The sequence below is a fragment of the Peromyscus leucopus genome, chromosome 12 (assembly GCF_004664715.2).
Source record: "Peromyscus leucopus breed LL Stock chromosome 12, UCI_PerLeu_2.1, whole genome shotgun sequence".
NCBI classification, from domain to species: domain Eukaryota; kingdom Metazoa; phylum Chordata; class Mammalia; order Rodentia; family Cricetidae; genus Peromyscus; species Peromyscus leucopus.
Genome location: NC_051073.1, coordinates 28287224 through 28311018, shown reverse-complemented (window position 1 = coordinate 28311018; position 23795 = coordinate 28287224).

The window sequence follows — 23795 nt, the reverse complement described above, 5'->3', positions numbered from 1 at the left end:
TCTGCCAAAAATCTTCCAAAAATTGTTTCTTATTATTTAAAAGTATTTAGTGGAGAATAACCAGTCTAGTTCAAGAATTCAAACTTTTAGAGGAAAACACAGTGTAACAATTTGCCCTTTTCTAAATACTAAGAAAGTCTTTATGTTCTTCATCTGTACATATATTTTAAGGAATATTTCCTGGTAAAGAAATGTCACATTGAAGCTACATAAATCCCTTGCAAAATGAGTCTAGGATTTGATTGAATATTAGCTTTTTCTTAATTAGGAAACTGTGAACACTTCTGGCCTATATTAAAAACCCAAAGTGAAATATAAATGACACTAAGTTTTAGTATTCAGCAAGGAATTTTGGTTCAATAATAATTATATTTTTGTCATCAAAGAAGTAACTACTGGACATCTATTAATTTTGCTTGCCATTACTTGTCCCTACATAGCATTGCTATGCAATGCTATACAAGTTACTCTATGATTAGAAATCAATTATATTCTAAACCCATTAAACCTTTACTTCACACTATTGTTTGACTAGTTACTATCAGATATTAGGAAATAGAAGCAGATAGGTCTTCCTTCATAAATTTACATTGCAATTTTGCTATATCTATCAAATTAGTTTTCAATTTTGTAGTCAATGGACCAAGAAATTTATCAAGGTAATATCTTATGTGTTTTTGACTGACCATTTAGGATCTGATAACCTATAAAGGAGCTTTTCCCTGGGGGGAAAAAAAAAAGATTAACCTCACTTTCTCAGCAGACACTGAGTGTAGCTCTTCATCTTAGAGTGGGGGCCTTGTGAAAATTTCCAGCCATACATTGTCAACTGCTATAGATCTCATGTTAGCAAGGTATTGCTTCGATTTCAGGGTGCAGCCTCCCAGTATTGTTAAGAAGACGCTGCTTTCCAGAGGCCATCCTGGTTCTTTCATCATTTCCACCTCTTTTTCCATAACACTCCATGAGCTTTTGGTGTAGGGGTAATTTTCTAGATGTATTAATTAATGCTGAGTCCTCATGATCCCTTATTAACTACACACATTGATAATTTCCTCCAAAATCGAATTGTTCTATGTCATCTTTATGGAAAGGACTAGAAAGTCACCACAGTCATTGATTGAGGAGCCTAAAGTTAGGAAACCATCTCTAGAAATGTGATTAAAAAGAAAGGATATTGGTGCTTTAGTAAATGTAAATACATCTTGGGATGCCAACTTTGGCACACCAGAGAGAATGAAGAACTGCAGAGCTGTGTCTTTGTCCAATGAGGCTTTTAACTTTTAATCAACTAAAGCCTATTCTGAATGGCCCAAAACTCAGGATAGATTCCTGACATAGGCTATATCCGGCTGAGTTTATTACTGCAATTGTCTTTTATTAGCTTTGACGAGCAATAATTGTATTTATTGTCCCCAGTTCACCCTTGGCTTTGTGATCAGTTTAGGGCTCCAAGATTCTCTCTTGTTTTATTTTTAAATAAACAGTTAGAGAATTGCTCTCTGAAATGTTAGCGTCTGCAAAGTTTAATTTGCCTTTGTGAAAATCTGCCTCTCTTCACAATGCATCAGCCCTTTGCCTACCCCAGCATTTCTGACCATATAAGGTAAGATTGTGTCACAACTAGGTAGGATACTTAAAAGATCCATGTGCAGTTAACCACTGAGAAGCTCATCCAACTTCAGAAATTTGCTTTTACTATCTAGCTACAATGAGCCATAGTGACAATTTGAAGCTGAATAACTGAAACATTTTATTTCTGTGAGGGGCTGTTTTCACTGAAATACAAAAAGATGAAGTAGCTAATTAACCTTTCAAAGGGTGCTCAATCCATTCCTACTGAAAAATCTTTACTGTATTCTGATTTATAGCATTCTTTTCTAGCCTTTGAAATATGATGTTGGAAAGTTTTGCTGTGATTCTGGGTTTCAGTTTCTCTGACTTTGATACTGCTTGTGATTTTCCTTCTGATATCTGATCCTACATTGGATCATCGCTTTTTATCAGCAGTTCTTAAAAGACAACGCATCTCCCCCTTGTTTCTGTTCTAAAGTCTGTCTCAGCTAAATGTAATATCAATTCCTGTCATGTCAACAGACTTATTTTTCTCTTATTTCTGCCCCTAGAATATGCTGAGGAGCTTGCTTTGCTTTGTTTCAAGCAATTGTCTAAAATAAATTCTGCTATAATGAAAGGATGAAGTATAACATTGTTTGGACTTCTTGATAACCATTTGGGTGGTTATCACAAAATGAAATAAACTGGGTTGCTTATCAGTAACAGAATTTTATTTATTTATTTATTTTTACTACAGATATGGTGGCTTGGGAGTCCAAGATTAAGGTGTCGACAAATTTAAGGTCCAGTAAAGGCTCATTAATCTCATTGGCAAAATCTTTGTCTGTGTTCTTCCCTGGAGAAGAGAACTGGAAAGGTCTTTACAATCCCTTTTTTAGAGCCTTTATACTAATTGTGATTTGATTACTCCCACTAACAGTACATATAGGATTAGGATTAAACATGTGAATTTAAGCAAGACACAAGTATTACCAACCTAATGGTGGCTTAAAAAAGGTTCATAATCTTTATTTCCCATTATTTATTGTCACAAATCAGAAGTTTTAAAAGATAAAACTATTGCCAATGAAATCCTTGGTGACTAAATCTTCAAAGGACCTCTTTCCCCTCTTCCTTTTATTGAAAGAAGGTCCAATGTTTGGTATATATGTGACTTTCAGGAACACAAGAAGGTATTAATGGGCAGAGAGGAGAGCTTGACCTCAGTGTTCCCATTGCCCCAGTTTCCCTTCAATTAATCAAAACACTGAACACTAATAAGGTGCAAAACATTTCTCTCCTTTAAAATGCTAACTCAAAATAGTATTTGCCTTCTACATGAGAAAATACAAAAATACAAGTATACCCTAAGACAATTTCCTTCATAAGCATGTAAAAGTCTCCTGTTAACAAAACAGTAAATTGCATTTTCTATTTCTTGCCCTCTTTTAAAGCGTCCTTTGTTATGATTATTGCTATCTCTCTGTTCTTTAACATTGACTGCTATACTTGAATGACTCTTTTATTGCAGTTGTATTAACTGCATTTATTTTTAACTTTTCTTAAAACCTAGGGAGGAAAAATATTATTGCCCCCTTCTTGATCAGTTTATCAGAATGCCTACACAGAAAGCAGCCTTTGAAGTGACTTTATTTCTAGAGATTTCCCTTAACTTTAATACCAAATACAGAAAAATGAAGATTTTTTTCTTTTTAGTAAAGCATACTGTGTATTTTTAAAAGCCATTTTAGCTCACCTTTAAGGGAAAAAAAAATGTTTTTATGTTTCAATAGAATTCTCTTGTCTTCATTTATTCATCATTAGGCTAAGTGCTGGAAGGAAATCCTTTGTGATTTATTCATTCTGAAATCATCTTTTATTAATTAAGGTGGAAGTACATTTACAACAATCACTGGTAAATGATGTGAAAAAATATTTAGCCTACTCTGCTTGATTGTGATGCATTTGTTGAAGACTCTTCCTAGGTTCAAATTAGCATTTAGAAACTGCAGTTGGTATAAGTGATGAATAGTTGGCTCATTGTAAAATGTCTTCCTGAGGGTAGTGACCACCTAGTCACTTTCAATATAATTTCTGAGGTGTCGTTTTCCTTCTGTTTGATCTGACAAGGAAAAATCATAGACTTTTCATGAAGCCAAACACAAGAGCCCTGTGTTAGTTCTGTTTTAACTTAGAGAATTAGCACTCAGTGTATTTTCTCCAACAGCCAATGTGCTTGTTATAGTGTTTGATGCCAGTCAGTCCAAGTTCATCCTGTTTACTTTTATTGTCTACACCAAAATTCAGTTCCTTTTGGCATTCTGATTCAAAGGGAACAATCCACCTACTTGACTTCAACCTTTTACCATAGAAGCATGTACCCACTCAGTGGAATAAGTACAGAGTAAACAGCCACTCGCTAAAGCCTTCAGTGATACAATACAACACTAAAGCATCAGAAGTAGGAGGCTTGTTTAACCTTTGTCCAGGAAGCCACTAATATATTAATTTTTCTGTTCACTTACTGTAGCTAATGCTTTAAAAGAAATGTATTTACCCATTAAGACAGATAATATATAATTAAGAAAGCATGCCTGAACATTTATGCATTTGTATGTATTTCTATATTGATGTCAACTATCATTTAAAGTGAATTTTTATGGAATAGAAAAAAATTGGTTTGTCATCTTATTCATGTTCAGTGTCATGATCACTTTAATGTGAACAGAGTAGATTTCTCAGAATATTAAAGTTAAAGTCAGTATCATTGATGAAAAGATGCTTTAGATGAATTGAAATGAATCAGTAAAGAATAGATATTTAAATGGAAAATATATTATGTCGAGAAATTAGTTGTGTAACCTTACAAAATGGTTACAGCAACCTCTTTATCTCAAGATTCCAAATTAATTCTTAATTCCAAATGAATGCCAGGAACCATAAATAAAACTCTGTCTGAATAATTGATATCTTTTGCTAATATACCCATATGCTATTTAATTTATAATATTTTAACATTAAAAGAATAACAAAATGAAAATCTGGTAAAAATAAACTTATATATCAATGTACTATTATATGATTATATGTCTGTGGTCTTTATCAAACTATTTAGACTCTCCATTGTACTAGAATTTTGTGTACTATAGTTGACTGAACTGTGAAAATCTTTAAACTAATGATGAGAAAATACAACTATATTTGACGATAATCTTGCTCTTATAATTTCTATAAAACTTGTATTCATTATTTTATGGATAAGAATTTTGCAGAACTGATATTTTAGCCTATATGCAGTAAATTATACTTGATTATATTATTTCAATCCACTTTTAATAATTCTAATAAAATTATTTAATCATTGATCATACAGATTCATTTTGTTTTCTCCTTATTCATGTTCTCTAAATTCCCCAAGAATTAAAAAAAATACTTCTGAAAATATATGACTCCTTAGAAAATAATTTATAGGAGATATAAAATATACTTTCCACATCAAGTTTACTTATGATTTATATTAATAAGTCATTAAAACTTTTGAGACTGGTATTTGTGGTTTTCTGTCATATAAAAGACAAAATGATAAAATAAAATGCATTTTCTTGGCCTTGCTGTATGTGCCCCAGACAAATTCAGGGTAATTTCCCAATAGTCTATATAGCTTCCTGTGTCAAGCTGTTGGGTATTAATACATGTGATTTTTTTTTTCTCCTAACACCATTTTGTTTCATGGAGAGATAAGTACAGAGCCTTTCTCACTTAAAAAAAATATAAATTGGCCACAATCTGAGTTCAGGAAATCGTTTTGCAACTTTCTCTGTTCTTTTTCTTTTCATTTTTTAAAGCCTCAGGTTTTGTACTCTATTGCTTTTATACCAAAATGTTCCTTAGGCACCGGTTTTAGAAATAAAGATCCACTTGGCAATTAAGGGAATGATTTTTTCAAGCTATTGCTACAAGGAGAATGTTCATTAGTAAGAATAGTCCGAGGAGCGAATGGAGCCTGGGGTTTTACAGAGGCAAATGAAAAGGAAAAGTATAGTCAGGCAGTGTTATGTAGACACAAAGAGACTTGGAGGTAGGGGGTGGGTAGTTAATTCTTAGCCAAAGCAGAGGAGATTCACTAGCAAATTTTCATATTTCAGAATACTGGGAAATTTCACAACCATATTTTTTTCTGAGGTTAAACTTCATCATTGTCACTGCCTCTCATGTTTGCCCCAAATTAATATCATTAAAGAAAACCATAAATGATCAAAATGCAGAGTTGTGGAGCCCAGTCCCAACTAAAATATAGTTCTTGAACCTAAGGATAAAGAATCATTGAGAAAGGGGGGGGGGAATTGAAGAGCCAGGGGAATAGGGAATTTGCTGCGAGAGTGTGTCACTCAGAAATATCAGAGAAGCTATGCCCATGAAGTCTTAATAGCATGACTGTCTAAATATGAACTGATCAGAAACAATATCAACAGTCACGCTAATGTGGAAGGGAAAAATCTCATGAGACATCAATAACTAGTCAAAGAACTATAGAAAACTAATACACAATGATGGCTGGATAAATAATTTTCCCCAAGGAAGAGCATACCAGTTGGTCATCCAATACAAATGGTTCTCATAATAATATAATATTATATATTATATAAAAAAGACAACTAAAGAAAAGCATGAATCTGAATGAAAGCTATGGAAGTACACATGGGAGCAGTTGGAGGAAGAAAAGGAAGGGAGAAATGATGTAATTACATCATAACCACAAACTTATTAAAAATATTATCTCTTGGACTTGAGAGGTGGCTCATATTTAAGAGCACTGGCTCCTCTGACAGAAGATGCAGGTTCTATTCCCAGCAACCGCATGGCAGCTCACAACCTTCTGTAACCCCATCCCATAGAATCTGATGCCCTCTTCTGGCCTCTGGAGGCACTGCATGCATGTGATGCACAAACATACATGCAGCAAAACACCCATACAAAGAGAGCCAATCCACACAGGTGTGGGAAGTTGCCAGCTCCCACTGAACAGCTAGGCCATGTCCTCAAGCCTCTTAGGGGATAGAAAAGACCAGAAGACTGAGTCTTAACTCAGGTCTGTATTCATAAGAGAACCCCTTTGCCCTGGAAAGGTATTTACTTAGTAGTAATAAAGAGGTAATATTTGAAAAAAATGAAAGAAAAATGAATAATATCATCTTTAATCTGAAAAATTCAGAAGTGATTATAATCCTCCTAAACAGATAGGAGGAAACAGAATCAAAGAACTCTCTTGGAGCCACTTTTCGGGTTGTTTTTGTTTTTGTTTTCTAAACCAGTAGGAGCTTATTATTGTGATAGTAAAGTTCATTTGTTTCAGAATCTTGAATACATCATTCATAAAAAGAATACTTAGAATGATATATTTGTATGAAATGATATATTGAAGAGTCAAAGATTAAACTCCTAAGGGTAATCAGTCTATTGTATCCCAAAAGATTGATGAAGAAATGTCCTTTATGGCTGTTCTCATAGGCTTTGTGGGGGCACATCTCAATGTTCTAATGATTCTGTTCACTCATGGTTAACTGTTATAACAGGACATGGGTCATCCAATCACAATCACATTTTTAGAACTTATATGAGGTTTGGGCTCCAGATTTTCTAAGGGAAAAAAATATTTTTTCATGCAATGTCGGTTGCAGCCATAATTCCTTTGAAGTTTCTCTCAAATCATCATCAAGCTTCAATCACTTATCTTCTTAAGTTCCTGTGGAGAAGGAACAGCTGCAGGGTACCCTAGTATACTGATGGGATCTAGAAGGTTCTGATTTTTCTTCTGCATCATGGTAACTCAGAGAGAAAACTGAAAATGTTAGGAGGGTTGTGCCATCTATCAAAGAAAACTGAAAAAATAGGAGATTTAATAAAAATTTAAAAACAAGGCCCTTTGATTTCAGTCCTGTTTTTAGTATTGTAATATTAACCTTGTACTAGGCAGGGCTCTTTAGAGAAACAGATCCAACAGAGCAAAAATTTTATCATGTCTCATCTTCTCATGCAAATCTGCTCTCTGATACCTCAAGACCAAGATACCTCAGAAGTGTCATGCACTGTGGAGCATCTCAAAGCTGGAGGAGCTGAGGATACAGATTTCAGTTCAAGGCTGCAGGCTTGTGGAACAAGATCTCTGATTATTCAAGACCAATCAATGATCCAGCTCAAGTAATGAAGGATAAAGGGGTGAATTTTTTCTACAGCCTTTCTTTTGCTTAGCCATGAATAGACTGAAGGATACCTGCTCCCTGTATGGAGGAGGGACAATTGACTTCACTGAGTACAGAGATGTAAATGCTATTCTCATTCAGAGACACAAATGGACCCAGCAGTAGATAGGAGTATCCATTGGCCAGTCAAGATGGAAAAGCAAAGCAAAACAAACAAACAAACAAAAAAACAAACACAACAACCCAGTAACAACAACAAACACTTACAGTGTCCGAAGTAGTTTTTCCTTGTGGATGAAAATGCAAAGAAGAATGTGAATTAAATATTTATTAAAGAAAATAACTATGATGAGTAATCTTGATTGTCCACTTAACATAACTTGGACGAGGGCACCTCAACTGGTTTTGCTTCTATCAGATTGGCCTTTGAGCCTATCAGTGGAGCATTTTCTTGAACTCTAATTGATGTAGAAGAACCCCATCCACTGTGCATAGTACCATGCCGAGGCATATGGGCCTGGGCTGTATAAACAAGGTAGTTGAACTTGAGCCTTGGAGAATGTCAGTAAATAACACTTCTTTGTGGTTTCTGCTTCACACACCTATCTTGAGTGCTTTGTGTCCTTCCATGATGGACTATAATATATTTTACTAACTTGTAAAATGAAATAAACTACTTTCTCCCCAAGTTGTTTCTGCTCAGAATTATTTATCACAGCAACATAAAAGCTAACTAGAACAAAAAGCTAAATTAAAAGAGTGAAACCGTAATTAGAAAGTTGCATTGCATTGAGACAAAAAAAAAAAAAAAGCTCAATGGCAATAAACAAGGTAGGAACCAAAGTTCTGAACATTTTAATGTGTGACATACAAAACATAGTTCTCCACCAATGTACAATTTATTTATATTGTACACATGATAGTTTTTATTAATTCTATGAGAATTTTATACTATGTATTTCAATCCTATCTATCCTCTGACTTAATTTCTCCCAGATATACCACCACTTCCCTACCACCCAACTTCAAGTATTTTTTTAAACCCACTGAGAATAATTTTTATTGCCCCAAAATTCTTGAGTATAAATAAGGCTCCTGAGGAAAATTCTACTCACCAGTTTTCACACACAAAAGAAAACTTATTCCTCCTCTCCCTGTAGCTATCAATAGCCAATAACACCTCCATTAGTGGGGAGAGACTTCATGCACACCTCCCACCGCATACTGGAATTTTTTCTATCTTGAGACTTTACATGTCTTTTGTTAATGTCACAATCGCTGTGATTGTATATATGGAGCTGCCCTATTGTTGTGGAAAACACTATTTTCTGTTAGTCATTTACCATTCTGGCTCTTATAATCTTTCTAACCCCCCCCCCCCCTGTGATAATCCTAGGGGCTAGGGTTGGAGACTTTATATAAGATGTCCCATTTAGGGGTAAACATTCTGTAGTATCTTATTATCTTTACCTTGAACAGTTGCTGCTCTGTGTATTAATCACCATCTACAATAAGAAGAAGCTTCACTGATGAGGGCTGAGAAATATAATAATACATAGGCATAGCAATAAGTCATCAGGATTTGGTTGATTTTTGTGTCTATTTGGCAGAGTAATACTAGTAGATTCCCCTGTAGCCAGCCACAGATTTATAGACCCAAGTGGTGTAAGTTTTATTTTGCAGAGTGTGTCTTAAATATATTTAGAAAATATGTTTTATTCCCATAACATTCATACTACTCTAGCACTAGTGAACCTATCTTGTTAGTGCAGCCATTATTATAACTCATGAGTTTCTAGTTCATGGACTGAGGACTGCTTTTTACTCTGGTAGAATGCAAAGCCTCTTCTAGCACCATGAAAGTAAGCCAAAAGAGATAAAAGCTTGAAGTCAACATCACATTAAATTCTCCATGGTTATGATTCATTTTTGTGTCGTCTTTAGCAATAGCATCTTACCATCAAGTTCCAGAAGGTAACCAAGAACAAAAGATGTTTAAGGGGATGTATGTGGCCAGGAAGTGTTATGTGTGGTGAAAATTAGGGGGTTTACAGTGGAGGAGAGGATATAGAAAGTGATAACTAATGCTAAAGATTTCTTGAGAAAGTCACAAGGGTATCTACTATTGTAGAAACTTCTTAAATATACATATGCATACACATACAAAAAAGCACTTAAGGGCTGGGCTGAGGTGGTGCACGCCTTTAATCCCAGCACTCAGGAGGCAGAGCCAGGTGGATCTCTGTGAGTTCGAGGCCAGCCTGGTCTACAGAGAGAGATCCAGGACAGGCACCAAAACTACATGGAGATACCCTGTCTTGAAAATCCAAACAAACAAACAACAACAATAACAACAACAACAACAAAAAAAACCTAAGCACTTAAATTGACTTACCCTATACTGGAAGACAATGCCTATCTTGATTATTTTTCTATCAATGTGACAAAAAAAATCTATGATCAAATCAACTTATAAAATGAAGCATTCATTTGGATTCCAGTTTCAGAGGGTTAGAATCCATGATGGCTGAACAATGGTAAAGAAGTAGAAATGACTGCAAGCTCACAGATAGAGAAGTCTAACTCAACCCGTGAAACTTCTGAAACCTCAAAGCCTACTTCCAGTGAAACACTTCCTCTAGCAAGACAATACTTCCTCATCCTTCCAAACAGTCCCCAACTGGAGACCAACTATTCAGACATGTGAGCCTATTCAGGCCATTCTCATTCAAACTACCACAATGCCCTGACTAGACACCACAAATTAGCAAGCAAATACATTTTCTCACTCCTTGACTTAGAGAAAACAAAACAAAAACAACAACAACAACAAAAGACTATTCTTTGTTGTGGAATAAGGCTTTGAAATGTTTGCAAATTAGCAGAGGTAGAATGAAAATGATCCCTCATAGGCATTCTTCCTCAATGGCTTTGCTGTAGAGTTTCAGAAGGAAAGGCTGGGAACTTAAAAGCTTTGTGAGTCCAGAAAGGCAACCCAAAAGACTTTTAAAGAGGTTTTATCAGTATTAATTATACATTTGGAAACAGTTTGCTCTTCCAGAATATCTTAAATGTTGTAGCCCCTCTCTCTATACCAGTGACCTTGTATGCCAAGCTTTATATTGGTACTATTTTTAGTAAGAGTATGGGGCAGTTTTTTTTAAAATGATTTTATATACAATATATTTTATAAAGTCTATATTTTTTCTATAAATTTCTGATTATATTACTTATATAAAATCCATTCTAAAACGTGATATTTCAGTTTAGATTTATATTTAATGATGGAACCTTGGACCTGATCATATGCTATTAATAAGAAAAAAACTACTCATTAAACCAATGAGATAATTTGATCACTATGAAAAAAGACTGCTTGATATGCATTTGAAATTCTGTAGTAAGCACCTAGAAAGAATAAGATACAATTTTTACATACCTAATTTCATTTTATGAAAAATTCTATCTTGCACATATATTTTTATTGCATTCCAGTTAAGTTAATTTTGCTGTACTCAAGTCCAACATGAGCAATCAAACAAACTCACCTGTTTGTCCACTTAGAGTTGTGGAAATCCTAACTCCATACAAGAACATGGCCACATTATGCATTAGCTTTGGAATAGTTTACCCCATTTACTGTGTCCTTTTGTGGGGGGTGTGTGGGTGTCAACGTAAGTGTTCAGGATGTGCCCATGTCAGGATGTGCACAGGTGTGTACCCATGTGGAGGGGCCATGGGTTAATCTCAAGTCTTTCTCAACTGGTCTTCAAGATTCTTGATTTAAAATAGTGTATTTCACTCAACTTGGAGCTCATGAAATCAATCACCTAGACTGGTAGATCAATGAGCTCCAGGGATTTCCCTCTGCCTATGCTGCAGCAGCAACAGGATTACATATGCATGTCTTCAAGCTTGGCTTTTTCATGGATCCTATGGATTACAACTGAGTTTCTTATGCTTATAGCAGACAAGTTATCAGACAAATAATTTACTGACCAGACCATTTTTCCCATTTCTCCCCTCATTTGAAAGAATATTTTCCCTCTCATGTCTCTCTAGTTATAAAGCCCCTTGACTTTAGTAAGAATATAAGTAACACTTATTTAAGGCTCATCTCAATTTATTGTTACCTCATCTTAACAAATTTCACTTACTAAAGAACCCAAATTCAAATGGATTTACATTCTGAGGTTACACTTTTGAGCTCTACCTTTTAACCAATATAAGTGAGATCGTATATTATGAAGAAAAAAATACTTAGCTTCAATTTATTCAAAGTGATAAGAAATTTTTAAGGTAATATAAGAACCTTAACTATTTTGAAAGGGATTTTGTGATTTTATCAAACAAGCTCATAAAAACATCACCATTATAGCTTAGACAATTGCTCTGATGAGCATGGAATCTTCTCTCTTTCTCCTTGCTCAAGATATGGCACATAGCCTAAACTTGCCTATTAACCCAAATATATATAACATATTTGGAAGATTTGGATTATGTGAACGAAAGTAGGTCTTTCAAGTTTGTAGTATTTGTTTTCGAATTCGTTTGCTCTTACATAGCATGGCTCTGGTTTTTAACCTCTATCCTGTGTCTTCACACTTTTCTTAACATTCTCCTAATTAATAATTCCCCATAATAATAATAAACTTCGTCATCATAAGAAATTATATCTTCTAGGGCCAGGCAGTAGTGGCATAGGCCTTTAATCCCAGCACTAGGGAGGCAGAGCCAGGCAGATAGATCTCTATGAGTTCGAGGCCAGCCTGGGTTACAGAGTGAGTTCCAGGAAAGGTGCCAAAGCTACACAGAGAAACCCTGTCTCAAAAAAACAAAAACAAACAAACAAAAAAAGAAATTATATCTTCTTGACACCACAAAACAAACTTTGTGTAAAGATACCATTTTGGTGAACGGCAACAGTTACATGTTTATCTCTTGAAATGTTTGCAACGTTGTCATAACTCTTAGTCAAAATAAGAATCATGAGGTCGGTGACAATCTTTAATCTTCTCTTTAAGACTTATAATTCCTCTATTTGCAGTAAGAATAATTTTTTGCAAACCGGAACTGCATATGCTTTGATGTCACTGGGGTAACTGTCTGTTTAAACTGGTCATATTCTTTGATTTGGACCTGTGAAGAATGGGACATGCAAAGATCCCACTGGGAATTTAAGCCCAACATAAAATAATCAAAAAGTTCTAGCACATGTCTTAGTAGCATATAAATCAGAGATGGAACATTTACGATGTAATTGTACAAGGAACCCATGAAACTTTTTGGAAAGATTTTGTTCTACACTGGTTATCTGTTTTCCCAGTCTTTCACTGTACCTCAGACTTGATTAATGTTTTATTTATTTTATTTTTTATTGTTTTTTTGAGACAGGGTTTCTCTGTGTAGCTTTGGCACCTTTCCTGGAACTCACTCTGTAGACCAGGCTGGCCTCAAACTCACAAAGATCCACCTGGTTCTGCCTCCTGAGTGCTGAGATTAAAGGCCTGTGCCACCACCACCAGGCTTAATTAAAATTTTATGTGAGGACACATGTGGAGCCCAACTGAGTTCTTTGAGTTATCAAGATGAATATTCTTGTGCATATGGGAATCATAATCTTACTATCTAACTCCAATCCATAAAATACCATAGTGATGAACATATTGTGAAAACTGTCAAGTGGATTTTTAAGTTCATTTTAAAGGAAAGCTTTCTGTGGTATTATCAACAGATATTTTTTTTTCCTGAAACTGTTTTCACCAGTGTATACAGTCTACATGTCAGTGGAATTCATTTGAATCAAGACAATAGAAGACCAGATGGATTATTAAATTCTGAAGTAGACATAATGAGATAGAGACCCTGAGTTCTTAAAGCCAGATCTTCCACAATGCTCTACTATTTCATCAATAAATTTCCACTTATTCCTTAGTAGTATGAGTAGTATTTCTGTTGCATTAAAAAAAAGAACTTAAACTAATACATTATTTAAATACAAAATATTTTATTCATATATTTATCCCTGGATTTAACATAATGTCTGGCATATTTAGATAAGGCACATAGTGAATTTTAAATCAAAGCATAAAACTAATGAATATTCTTCAGGTACCTTAGATTAGCACTTTCATATATCCCAAATATATGGAATAGTAGAATGAATGAAAGTTATGTTATCATCAAAAGGTATATAATTACATCATACTGAATTCACAGTAATTATGTATAGTACTGTAGTCTTGAGTTAAGAAAGCCAGATAGAGTAATTAGCCTGGGAAGTAATACTGAAGAAATATTTAAAATGTATTTCAGATTATTTTACCTATTGCTCTGTTACTGCTTTCTTTTCCTAGTTGTTATATGTAATTTCTCTATCCCTGTATTTTAAGGTAATTTTATATTCATATTTTCATGATTTTCTATCTCCTTTCTCTCTCATATATGTGTCTTATGACAACAAACTAAAACATACCTACATGTGTTTCAGTATTTTGAAATTAGTCAACATATATTTATAATTTGAATTTAAATATAAACAATTTATAATTGTTTTCAAATGACAAAGAACTGAAGTGACAGTGAATGTTTCTTAAAACCACCTGAGAAAACAGCTGTTTATAATGTAAACTCATTAGCTAGAGGCAATAATAAAATATCATAATATATTCTCTGATAAATAAAGCATCCCCAAAGAAAGGTAGATCTTCAAGTAACAAGAATTTTCAGTTTGTTCACAAGAAATCTGATACCTAATGTGTGCCTCCGAAAGCTGTCAGAACTGATAACAGTAAACAGAGAGATGCTCAGCACAGTGAATGACTTCCACAATCAGGTATTACATGGATGTAGGCATAGGTGATAACTTTCTGTTCTGTTCTATTTTATAAGAACAAGAAAATTACATGGATGAAAGAGGATCAAGTATCTTATTCCCTTTAGTTCTTCTAAACGTCTTATACTTAAATATGGTACATAAGACAATGAGATGAAGAAAAAAATTAGGTTAGACACAATATTGAAAGCATGGCATATTAAAACAAGAGTTCCCTGTGATCAAAGACAAAGAAAATTTTGCAGACAAGGCGTATGGAAATAAATGATCAAGTCATTTAACAGGGTTTCAAAATTTATATTGCTTGAGGCTAGATGAGGTAGAGAAAGCAGGCACTCTTTTCTTGATATGTTCTCTGCACCACATTTTAAATAAAAGCTTACTTCCAGCATTTGGACTTAGTAAGGTCCTGCTTATTTTACCCCTTTACAAATTAGTTAAGGGTTCAAACAAATTAGAACAGGTCAATGTCAGATACAACAGGGAGAAAACTTCAGTCATCAATATTTGTTAGAAATCATTTGAAAACCATGGACCTTTATAAAGTGATCAATTAACAATCTTCAATGCAAGTGTTTATACTTATTCCTATTACATTGAATGCTAACATATTATGCATAAACATGATTCCTATCTTGCCTTTCTCTTGGCTACTCAATAAGAAGCAGATTGATGAGCCTGTGTACATATCGTGCTGTAAACTATAAAAGGGAAATCAAAATTATGAATTGGTGAGTTTATATGTAACAGTGTTCTCTTTTTTAAGAGAAAAAAATCTACCTCCTTCTAGGCACAGATGGCTATCACACATAAAATCTGGATTATGTTGTCTTTGATATTCATAACTAAAGAAAAACATTTGATTATAAAAGCTGTTCAGTTATGACAAAATGTAAATTTTAAAGGTACCTTGACTTCAAAATTTGGATTTAAGGATATGTTGCTTTGGAAAAGAGGTTCTGCTTTTGTTTCCACAGAAAGCCAGCGGCTGTGGATTTGTTCCAGATTAAGATACATCAGGTTTCACCAGCCAAGACCCCCTGAAAGGTCTCCGATGACACCATGGCCCAGATGATCCAACATTCAGAGGGCTTCAAGGCAACTGGTTCACACAAAACAGCCTCAAGGACTACCCCATAGGCCTAAAATTTTCTTTGCGTCCCCATAAATTACAGCGCCCCCCTCCAGCAGGAAGTAGTAAGAGATGCTACGCACAAATTCCGAAATATACCAAGCTGGCTTTAGAGGTGGAATTGGCTCACTCCCCCTCTAAACCCAGACATATTGCTTAAAAAAAAAATGGTTAAGAGATTTTTTTGTCCCAAATCAGAAGAGCCCTCTGGTGTGGGACAGAGAAAAACCAATATTTTTATTTAAAATAGGTTGATTAAAAATGTGATCTCTTTCTAAAAAAGAAAAGGGGATATGATATAGATATATAGGAGGATATAGAGATGATAAGATAAAAGGATAGATTAATCAACCTACTTTTAAAGAACAACTTGTTTAAAATGTTTTACATTGGTATAGATTTTAGTTTATGTTTAAAATGTTTTACATTGGTATAAATTTTAGTTTATTGATACAAACTTGAAGTTAATTTTGTTATACTGTATATATATATATTATATATATATTTTATATATTTATTTTGTTTGAGGTATTATGTTTATATAACTCATTTAAAATTGTAATGGATAATTAAAAAGAAAAAAGGAGAAGTGCTGTGGATATTGCTCTATATAAATAAAACACTGATGGCCAGTGACCAGGCAGGAAGTAGGTTGCCAGACAGGAAGTAGGTGGGACAAGGAGAGAGGAGAATTCTGGGAAGCAGAAGGCTTAGGGGAGAGACACTGCAGCCACAGCCAGGACAAGCAGCATGTAAAGAGTCTGGTAAGCCACCAGCCACATGGCAAGGTATAGACTTATAAAAATGGGTTAATTTAAGATAAAAGAACAGTTAGCAAGAAGCCTGCCATGGCCATACAGTTTATAAGTGATATAAGCGTCTGAGTGATAATTTTATAAGTGGATTGTGGGACTGCAGGGCTTGGGGAACCTGGAGAGAAGCTCTCCAGCAACATAAAGTACTTTCTCTGGTTTCACAGAGTCACATATAAAAAGTAAATTATTTCACATAAACCTTTTTTCTTGCTCTGAGCTTTTAAAGAAAAAAAAATTGGCCTCCCTACATATAGCAGTACACTTCTGTATTGATCAAAATTTAACTTCAGGTCATTAATCCCAGCACTCAGGAGGCAGAGGCAGGTGGGTCTTTTAATATTGAGGCCATTCTGGTCTACAGAGTGAGTTCCAGGACAGCCAGGGCTACACAGAAAAACACTTGTCTCAAAAAGCAAAACAAAATATAATTTAATTTTATTGTATATGTTTTTGGTTGTCATAAAATCCTCCTCTTTCTTCTTTCTTTACCTCTATCTCCTTTATGTATATTTATGTATATATAATACAAACATACAAATTAAATATAATATATAATGATATACACATATTTGTATATATACACATACATATATAAACTTTAAGAATAAATTTCTTTTCTTATATTGTCAGAAAACAAAGAGATTGAAGACATGAAATTAAGTGGAAATTATGGAAATAAAAGTGAAAATTGGCTACACAGTACTGCTGGTATCAAAGCTTTATGTGACAAACATTATGAGTAAACTCTTACACAAAGTAAACTGGGCAGCAAGGAGGCTGGGTGTAATGCTAATATCCATTTGCCTGGCAGGATATGTGTATGTCATTGATACACACTGACTCTCTAATCACAAGAACGATCTTGGTTGGATAATCTTCAATTCAAAGCAAGTCAACTTCCAGTCATAAAATTAAAGTCTATAGAATGTATAAATCATCTTAAAATATTGAAAAAAAATGAGATATTATACTGTCAGCTTCAGAGGTATTTCACTGCTCTGGTCACCCAAAAGCATGGCACAATACTTTCACTGAATGAAAAGAGAACCCAGACCAGGAGGAAAAGTGGACACTTTGTTCTTACCAACTTTCCAATTACGTCTCAAAAACCTTGTAATTTAGTCAGTGTTCTGTAGACAACATCTGTATATCAATTGTGATATTTCCTTCCATTTGTTCTCTACACACCGATTCTTTCTCATTTATCAACAGTGTATAAATATACTTAGGGAGAGCTGGGTATGGCTGTAAATTTCTTGTAGATTAGCTCTTTTTAACATTCACAGAAAGACTCCACTATTTCAGTTTGCTCACTGGTTAAGAAAGACTGAATATCTCACTCAAACTGAGTTAATAAATGCTGGGGATTCATTTGAGTTGGCCTATGGGACTCCAGAGCCACCGTTCTTAAACATTATGCCATAGTGACAATTAATGAACATAACTCTCAAGTCATGCTGATAAAAACTTACACCTTTACATGTCAACTGGCATAGGATAATAGAGTAAGTGTGCATCCAGAAACCTTCACTAGTAATGATTTCTAAATGTAACATGGTAATACTTTTCTTTTTTGTTAATTGCTTTTATTTCAGCTGTGGGAAAAATCTCAAATAACACAAAGAAATTATTTTTTCTAGAAAAAGAAGTCAACAAATTTGATCCCTTAGAGTGAAATCATAAGGAAAAAAAAAACTTGACTTGCTTTTCCCACCTGCTCCATCATAATCTGTGTGATTCAATAATACCTGCCTTAAATGTGTGATCGTCACTTCCTAATGTTAATCTTTCTCATCATTGGATTCTAAAAGTGTATCTGAAATACATACCCAACATCATTCTAAATTGTGCTGCATGAGATGATTATACAGGAAAATAACACCTGCACGGTAGAGATGTAGTTGTCTGGCTTTATGACAAAGCTAAAGATCTTTCTGGGATTTCATAAAGCACATTCTGAGAAGTCGTAACAGGAAATTGTCAGACATCTGTGGAAAGTCAGCCTCCCTTCTCATATCCATTCATTTACTTGTTCATCAATATTTATTAAGCAGCTCTTATGTACAAACACTGGCCCCAAGGATACAAATATCTCTACTCACATGAAGCCTAAATAGGGGAAGAAAAACAAAATGAAACAAATGCTGCTGAAGAACACAGGAAGTGAAATTTAATAATGAAAAATCAAATTATAGCATTATATACAGACACAAATCAATAAATACTAATGAGATACTGAAGAGGAAAAGGGAGATTCTATTGCTGTAAATGATAGAATAAGTGCATCATTATGCATGACACTGTGCTATTGTTTATCTGCTTGTTTACTTAACTTTATACAAGATTTCCCATAATCAAGACTTGTCCCAATCTCCAGGATCTATAGCAATGTTTGGTTTTGAACACCTAGTCCTCTTGTCTCCAGGTCTCAAGTACTAGAATTACAGCTATCTACCTCTACACCTGATATATTCCTAACGGCTTCCTGAAGTGTCAAATGCCTCAGTTATGCACAGGTCCTCACATATATTTGTAGCACTGTATAATAGCCTCAGTTTAAGACTTTACATACTTCTCTCTCTTCGGCTAGACTCCTGGAGCTCGGCCTGGTACTTGGCTGTGGATCTCTGCATCAGCTTCATCAGTTACTGAATGAAAGTTCAATGATGACAGAATACTCACTGATCTGATTATTGGGGTAAGCCAATTCAGGCACCCCCTCTACTATTGCTGGTGGTCTAAACTGGGGTCATCCTTGTGGACTCCTGGGAACTTCCCTAGTACCCAGTTTCTCTTTATCCCCATGATGTCTCTCTCTATCATGGTATCTCTTTCATTGCTCTCCCACTCCGTCCCTGTTTTGGAACTCACTACTTATGGTGGAACACCTTGCACAGCCTTGATGCAGGGGGAGGGCCTTTGACCTGCTTCAACTGAGTGTAGCTGGCTCTGCTGATTCACCATGGGACATCTTATCTTTTTGCAGAAGGAAACGGGGTGTGGGCTGGGGAGAGAAGGCTGAGGGGCAGGAGGAGAGAAGAGAGGGGAATCTGTGGTTGGTATGTAAAATGAGTAAAAAATTCTTAATAAAAAGACTTCACATACCTAGGTAATATAAAATAATATATTTCACAGATGTAAAAATTTAAGTGAAAATGTCATAGAGCATTTTCTATTGAACAGAGATATACTATGAGTAAAACATAATGTTCAGGGCTCAGTTGATAGACATCTTAACATGCAGTTCTGAATTATCCCAAGTTCCATGTAATCTAGGTGTGCTGATACACTCCTGTAATCCCAGAATTAAGATGAAGACAAGATGGCCCAAAAGCTCAAGGCAATTATATCCTATACAGAAAATTTAATGAAAGCCTGGGCAGTATATGGTCCTAAGGAAACAAAATTAAATAAATGTGTGTATGCATGTGTATACATATATACATATAAATGTATATGTATCTACATATATATTTTATTTTTACACACACACACACACACACACACACACACACACATATATATATATATATATTCCTTTGTAAAAGGCAATTATTTTCTCTCCTAAAGATATGTTTTCTGCCCATTCACATTCTGCAAGTAGAAATGACATTACATGAAAAGTTGAAAAGCTGCAATGTATTAGAATTCAAAATATTTTATTGTTCTTCTCCGTGCTTTGCCAACTCTGAAATATAATTTAAAAGCCAAAGTCTCAACCATTCTTTTGTGGCTGCAATATGGGGTAAATTAGAGGCTAGAATGAGAAGGTAATACATTAGTGTTAAGTATGGCCAGGGAAACTTTATGAGAGAGGCAGGAAGGTAGGATATGAGTAGGAAGAAGTCCTTATCTCTTAGTATGCAAAGCTTGGTGATCAGAAATATAGCTATCTTAAACACAAGTTCACTATTCACCACCAGGTTCTGTTCAATCTAGCCATTGTGATATGTCTTCGTTTCTTCCAGGAAAAGCCTATTTCCTTCTTTTTCATCTAACATCAAGGTCTTTTCTAGTTCTTCCCACCCAAACTAGAAAATTCTCAGCATCAAAAGTACATCTCACCTCTCTCAGAAACATAGCTTTAACATACACCTGGCATTCGTAGTTGGGAAGCAATTTCCCCCTTTGTGACGGATCATCTCAGGAATACCTTTTTTATACACATCTATTTCTGAGCAAAATTATTTGAGTAATGAACCTGATATTTTAGTAGAAAATCAAATCAAATGATCTTGTAATGATATATGGCATATTTAATCATCCTAAAAAAAATCACTCTGCAAAGCACGAAGGGAAAAGAAATGACACAAACTTACAATCTTGACAGGAAAAAAGGATCTAGTTTATCAATATTTTTAGTGCCATTGATATTTGAAAGTCTGTCTTTGCAGAAAAGAACACTGTGGCATAAGCAGGACTCAGATTCTTCCAAAGCGCACATTGCTGAGCAGCTGAATCACCGTTGAAATGAATGTCAGAACATATAAGGATGAGTCCAATACAAATACAGAATGTAAATCGACTTAAGCCTAAAACTCCAGCATCAATTGACAGCAGCATTTCTGAGAAATGACATTATTGTTGTTTTGATGTGTATCACTTCAATAACTATTTTTCAGCATTTTGATTTGTAAAAATTTTAAACTTTAAAACATATATGAATAATACAAATGCTCTCTAATGACCCTTTCCTAAATAAATGCAATGGTCATTAATATTTAGTTATCTACTGGTGAACTCTCTCCCAATCTCTCTCCTACACACAAACATATTCACATGCACATACAAATTCACACACATAAACATAGCAGGTTAATTGTAGATGTCATTTTACTATATAACTTTAAATTTTTATAAACTTTAAATAGGATTATGTAATTAGAGAAATAAAATGGGTTTCAATAATATCCTTTATAATAATTTTCCTGACTGTGTTTTCAGTACAGGACCATACCACACCGCATTCAGTTAGGATGTTTCATTAATTCAATAATAAAGGAAAAGTAGTTATTAAAGAGTAAAAAAAGGTGAATTCCTGAGTAGATATTACCAAAAGACAGGAAGTGTTATAGCTTGCATTTTATGTTTTTTAATTACTCAATTAATTAATAGTTATTTTAAAGCAGGTATCTTACGTATTTTAAGGTGGGCTCACCTCACTACACAGTTGAGAATGGCCTTAAACTTCTGATTCATCTCCCTCCTTTGAGTTATGGGTTTGCAGATATTCACCATTAAGCTGGGTTTATGTAATATTGGAGACTGAACCCAGGGATTCAGCATGTACTCCATGAACCATCAAGTGTTAAACAGCTACTCATCAACTGGTAGATCTACTCCTTGAAAAGAAATAAAAGTTTAAGATCTCAAATCTATCTCATGGATTGATCCACTGTTTTATTCACAATTTTGAAGACTGTATGGAAAGGCGGTGAAACTACAAAAATTAATCTCGTTTGGGGAAGTATATCAAATAGGTTGTATTCATGAAGGGTATATTTTATCCCTGTGTACATTATTTCTTTCCATGACTGTGTGGGGAAATGTCTCCTGTGACACATTTTCTGAAGTCATGATAATTTTTCCCATTATGAATTTACAGTAGAGAAGTCATCCACGTAAATATTGAACCCCTTGAAAAGATAAAGAAATATGTCATTAATTCTCTTGTCATGTCTCTCAAGTATTTATCAGGTTTGAAAACAGATTAATCTAGAAGGAAAGGGCCTTTAATACATTTAAATTCAACATAAAGTCCTAGAGAAAGTGATAGAATTAGAAAATCATTTCGAATCCATCAGAATAGCATTTCATTCCAAAATGAATCACAGTTGGCAACAGCACTTTAGGTTAAATTTCAAGACTCATATAATATTTAAACAGTCTAGAAGAAGGCCATACTTTACACTTTAATTGCAAAGAGAAAATGACAGTGTTAGAGTATAAAATCTGGCAAGCACATTTAGCAATCAAAATGAGCATCAGCAACACCATGGATTGATATGGTGTCCTTTAGAATATGCTGAACTGAGAATCATTATCACTTCTGATGTATTCCTGCCAAAACAGATAACTAGTCATGAAGAAATACATTTAGGCACTGGCCTAAGGGATTAGCTGTTAAGGCAGATAGGCCTTCATGTGGCCCACAGCCTACTTCGTATAGAAAGTTGTAACAGGAAAAGAAAAGTGAAATTGAAAGAATTAAATCTAAGATATGGTTATTACCTTATGATAACCAAGTATATAAATTTGATATGAATACTAAGAAGGGAAAAAGAGATGTAAGAAGTCTGGTTATTATTTTTAGTGTTTTTTTTTTTTTTTGCAACCAGATACACTTTTGTTGATATACTTAACCTTTAAATACTACTTTTTAGTTACCAGAATATTCCATGCTTCACTGTTGATGTCATCTATGATGTAACAAGACTTGTAGCCACCGGCATGACTGTCTCTACTTTGGGCAGATCTTGGAGTCTCCACAATCCTTACAGAAAATTTTTCTGCTTGAAATTTGCCATTTTATCTGGCAAGCAATGTCAGAAACCTTGTCAAACTGTTCTTATGAATGTGTTTAAAGTTTATTTTTTATGTTACATTTTGCTTTTGTTTTCTATTTTTTTCTACTTAATTCGTAGCCACTTCAGGGATCTTACAGTAAGATCATGAGCAGAAGGTATTTCCACCTGTGTATTTAGTTTCTCTGAAACCCTTAAATTAATAAGGCAATAAGCATAAAACAAAACAAGTAGAAAATTCAAAAATATGAATGTAATTTTTATGAACTATGAATATGTTATATGGAATATTATTTCTTGCTTAATTTTAGCCAGGCTGATCTTAAATTCCTAGGTTCAAGTAATTCTTCTACTTTGCCCTTTAAAGTAGTTATTAATACATCTTATAAATTTTGGAAATAAAAATAAAAATCCAGAAAACGGAAATATTACAACAGATATCACTGAAATCCAGAGGGTCCTGATGGGTTTTTAAACCATTACTTATTAAAGGTGAAGAAATGGATAAATATCTACACATTTGAAATAATAAGTTCAATCAAGAGGATATAAAGTATATAATCAAAATCATAATAAGCAATGAGATCAAGGAACTCACAAAATGTTACAAAAAATATACAGCCAGGGGAAAACATAATCACTACAGGATTCTACTAGAACTTTTGAGGAAATAACATGTAGACCAATGGAATAGAATGAAGAACAGAGATAAATACAGACAGTTATAGCATT